The following is a 5,165-nucleotide window of genomic DNA, read 5'->3' on the forward strand; positions in this document are numbered from 1 at the left end:
CGGGAGGATCACTTGAACCCAGCAGTTCAAGACCAGCCTGAGCAACAGACCAAGTCCCCATTTCTACAAAAAACACGAAATATGAGAAAATAGCCAGGCATGGTGGTGCACACCCCTAGGTCCCAACTACTCAGGAGGCTGAAGTGGGAGGTTTGCTTGAGCCCAGGAGTTCAAGGCAGCAGTGAGCTATGATCATGCCCCTGTCTCAAAAAAAAAAAAAAAAGGGGGAAATTGGGAAATTGTGGCTCAGAGAAGTGAGGTCATCCTACCAGGAAGTGGTAGCAGCACAGCACACAGCTCCGCCTGACCTTCAAACCTGAGTTTTCTCTTCACTGAGAGATGCCCCCCACCCACCCCAGACCCATTTCATAGGTGGGAAAGCCGGGGATCAATGGAGTGAAGCTATCTGCCCAGGGTCACCCAGAAGCAAGTGGCTGAGCTGGGTCTCAAGCCTGCTTGGACCAACACCCCAACTTTCTATTTCCCCACCTCATGTACATTCCGATCTAGTTTAGTTTTCACGCCAGCCCAAGAGGGATCCCCTTCTCCAGCTGAGAAAACTGAGGCTCAGAAAGAAGAACATCGTTGGCCCAGGGTGACCCAGCCAGGGAAGTGCCCACTTCAGCAGCTGACGCATGATAACTGTTGATGTCAGACTCAATGACAGGCCTCCATCTCCCTTCCTACTCCAGGAAGAAGTGAAAGTCCAGAGTTGCAACAACGATAATACTGGCAGCTATCGCTTTTATTGAGCACATACTATGTACCAGGCACTGTGGCAAGCATCTTAGGTGTGTTCTTCTTTTTGTTTGTTTGTTTGTTTTAGATGGAGTCTAGCTCTGTCGCACAGGCTGGAGTGGAGTGGTGCGATCTCGGCTCACTGCAATCTCTGCCTCCCAGGTTCAAGCAATTCTCGTGCCTCAGCCTCCTGAGTAGCTGGGACTACAGGTGCATGCCACCACACCCAGCTAATTTTTTTGTATTTTCTAGTAGAGACAGGGTTTTGCCATGGTGGCCAGGCTGGTCTTGAACTCCTGACCTCAAGTGATCCACCTGCCTTGGTCTCCCAAAGCACTGGTATTACAGATGTGAGCCACCACGCTCAGTCATTTTAGGTGGATTCTTTTACCTCCGCAGTACACCAGCCCTGGGAGGGTGATCCTTGCTATCTCTACTTTCCAGATAAGGGGCTTGGGCACAGAGAGAGATTAAGTAACCTGCTAGAGGTGACACAGCCAATATGTAGATGGAATTTAAATTCTCACAATCTGAGACCATTTCCCACACTCTTAACCACTGGGCTATACTATCTCTTAGGAAATTCTTTGGGAGTTCTTTTTTTTTTTTTTTTTTGTCTCGCTTTTGTTGCCGAGGCTCGAGTTCAGTAGCTTGATTTTGGCTCACTGTAGCCTCAAACTCCTGGGGCTCAAGTGATCCTCCCACCTCAACCTCCTGAGTAGCTGAGACCACAAGTGTGCACCACCATGTCTGTCTAATTTTTTTTTTTTTTTGAAACGGAGTCTCGCTCTGTCACCCAGGCTGGAGTGCAGTGGCGCAATCTCGGCTCACTGCAAGCTCCGCCTCCCGGGTTCATGCCATTCTCCTGCCTCAGCCTCTCCGAGTAGCTGGGACTACAGGCGCCCGCCACCACGCCCGGCTAATTTTTTTGTATTTTTAGTAGAGACGGGGTTTCACTGTGGTCTCGATCTCCTGACCTCGTGATCCGCCCGCCTCGGCCTCCCAAAGTGCTGGGATTACAAGCGTGAGCCACCGCGCCCGGCCGTCTGTCTAATTTTTGTATTTTTTTGCAGAGACAAGTTCTCACTATGTTGTCCAGGCTGTAATTTTATTTATTTTTTTTATAGATACGAGGTCTTACTATGTTGCCCAGGGTGGTCTCAAACCCCTGAGCTCAAGCAATCCTCCAGCCTTCGCCTCCCAAAGTGCTGAGATTACAGGCGTGAACCACCGTGCTCACCACTGGGAGTTTTTTGTTTTTTGTTTTCTAACCTTATCTTAAAATCATTAGCTTACAGCTTCAATGAATTAGTAAGAATCACATAGTACAGGCTGGAAGCGGTAGCTCATGCTTGTAATTTCAGGAATTTGGGAGGCCAAGGTGGGTGGATCACCTGAAGTCAGGAGTTAGAGACCAGCCTGGCAGACATGGTGAAACCTCATCTCTACTAACAATACAAAAATTAGGGCCGGGTGCGGTGGCTCACGCCTGTAATCCCAGCACTTTGGGAGGCTGAGGCAGGTAGATCATCTGAAGTTAGGAGTTCAAGACCAGCCTAGCCAACATGGCGAAACTCCATCTCTACTAAGAGTACAAAAATTAGGGCCGGGCGCGGTGGTTCAAGCCTGTAATCCCAGCATTTTGGGAGGCCGAGGTGGGTGGATCACCTGAAGTCAGGAGTTCAAGACCAGTCTGGCCAGCATGGTGAAACCCCGTCTCTACTAAAAATGCAAAAAATTCACCAGGCATGGTGGAGAATGCCTATAATCTCAGCTGCCCAGGAGGCTGAGGCAGGAGAACCTCTTGAACCCGGGAGGCAGAGGTTTCAGTGAGGCGACACCGCGCCATTGCACTCCAGCCTGGGTAACAAGAAAGAAACTCCGTCTCAAAAAAAAAAAAAAAAAAAAAAATTAGCCAGGCATGCCTGTAATCCCAACTACTCAGGAAGCTGAGGCATGAGAATCGCTTGAACCCAGGAGGTGGAAGTTGCAGTGAGCCAAGATCATGCCATTGCACTCCAGCCTGGGAGACAACATGAGACTCTGTCTCAAAAACAACAACAACAACAAACCACATAGTATAATCATTATTACAGCAGTAGAAGTAGCTACCACTTACTCATCCCCTACGACTCTCTTCCTCTCCTCCTCTGTTCCAGCCACACTGACATCTCTTCTGTTCCTAGAATCTCATCAGGCTTCCACCTCAAGGCCTTTGCACTGGCCGTTCCTGCTACTTGGAAAGGTTCCCTGCACATCTGCCCTACTTCTTCCCTCACTGCATTCAGCATCTGCTTGAATGCCACTAGCTCAGGGAACCCCTCCTGGATCACCCACCTAAAACAGCTCACACCTCACGTGCACCCAGGTACTTCCTTCAGCATGCTTTGTTCTCCAGTTTGCTTATCGCTCTCAGACAGTGAAAGATTAGATAACACATATCTGCTCCCCACTGTCAACACCACAAAACGTGGGAAATTTGCTTTGCTTCCTGCTGTGCCCCCAGCTCCTGGACCAGTGCCCAGCACAAAGTAGCTCCTTGGTAAATGTTAAAGGAATGTGTTGAGCCCTCCATTTCGGCCAGCAGCTATTCTAGGCATTGCACCTACATTAAATTGCTCTGTTTAGTTCGATGCATCCTAAGACGGGGAGACAATTTTATCTTTAGTATTTTATTTTACTTAAAAAAAAAAAAAACTTGGCCAGGTGCAGTGGTTCATGCCTGTAATCCCAGCACTTTGGAAGGCCAAGGCAGGTGGATCACCTGAGGTCAGGAGTTCGAGACCACCCTGACCAACATGGTGAAACCCCATCTCTACTAAAAATACAAAAATTAGCCGGGCGTGCTGGCGTGCCCCTGTAATCCCAGCTACTCAGGAGGCTGAGGCAGGAGAATTGCATGAACCCAGGAGGCAGGGATTGCAGTGAGCCGAGATAGCACCACTGCACTCCAGCCTGGGTGACAGAGTGAGACTTCGTCTCAATAAATAAATAAATAAATAATAAAAAGAAAGAAAAAACTTATTATAAGTCTTTTCAAACCCACAGAAAAGGAGACAGAATGGCATAATATGCCCCTATATACCGATTACCTTTATATAATTGATACAACCATTTGGCTATTTTGCCTTTATTTTCTACTCAAGTATTTATTTATTTATTTATTAAATATTTTGAGATGGGGTCTCGCTCTGTTGCCCAGGTTGGAGTGCAGTGGTGCAATCATAGCTCACTGCAGCTTCCAGTTCCCAGGCTCAAGCGGTCCTCCCACCTTAGCCTCCCAACTACCTAGGACTACAGGTACGGGCTACTGCACCCAGCTAATTTTATTTTATTTTTAATTTCTTTTGGAAAGACGAGGTCTCTTTATGTTTCCCAAGCTGATCTTGAACTCCTGTCCCCAAGTGATCCTCCTGCCTTGGCTTCCCAAAGCATTGATGTTACAGGCATGAGCCACCTCATCTGACCTCTTCTAAAATATTATAAAATAAATACAGACATCAAAATGAAAACAAAAGAAAAAGAAAAAACAAAAATCCCCAAAACAACAACAACAACAAAAAATGCAGACATCAATAACATTCACCACCAAATACTCTAGTGAGCATCTGCAAAAAAACAAAAACAAAAACAAAAAACAGAATCCCACCTAAGCATAAAGCCATTGTCGTAACAGTGATATCTACTTTTTTGGCTGAAGTGTCTTTTTGTGTGTGTGTGTGTGTGAGACGGAGTCTTGTTCTGTTGCCAGGCTGGAGTGCAGTGGCATGATCTCGGCTCACTGCAACCCAGCCTCCACCTCCCGGGTTCAAGCGATTCTCCTGCCTCAGCCTCCTAAGTAACTAGGATTACAGCACACGCCACCAAGCCCGGCTAATTTTTGTATTTTTAGTAGAGACGGGGTTTTACCATTAAGTGTTTTAATGTAGATGCAATGCCTGGAATAGCTGCTGGCCGAAATGGAGGGCTCAACACATTCCTTTAACATTTACCAAGGACCTACTTCGTGCTGGGCACTGGTCCAGGAGCTGGGGACACAGCAGGAAGCAAAGCAAGGGTTAAGTGTTTTAAGTGTTTAAGAGATGCATATTTCAGGATGCATCTCTAGATAAGGACATTTTCCAAAATACCAGTATCCCTCCTGACAAAACTAACAAAAATCCTGTTAGCTAATAATCAGCCACATTCATATTTACCGTCAAAGTTTTTATCCTCATTTTACAGCAGTGCAGAGCGATTGCCCGGGGTCCCACATTAGGAAGAGAGAGAACTGGGATTTGCACCCAGGCAGTCTGGGGACAGAGCTGTGATCACAGCTCCATGAGTCAGGGCCGAGCCAGACCCTTCACCACCAGCTGGCCGCGCCCCGGGAAGGGAAGTGTGGGGCGGAGGAGGTACGTACGGGAGGAGGGGGAGGTGCCCACGCA

The sequence above is a fragment of the Hylobates moloch genome, unplaced genomic scaffold, assembly GCF_009828535.3.
Source record: "Hylobates moloch isolate HMO894 unplaced genomic scaffold, HMol_V3 SCAFFOLD_13, whole genome shotgun sequence".
NCBI classification, from domain to species: domain Eukaryota; kingdom Metazoa; phylum Chordata; class Mammalia; order Primates; family Hylobatidae; genus Hylobates; species Hylobates moloch.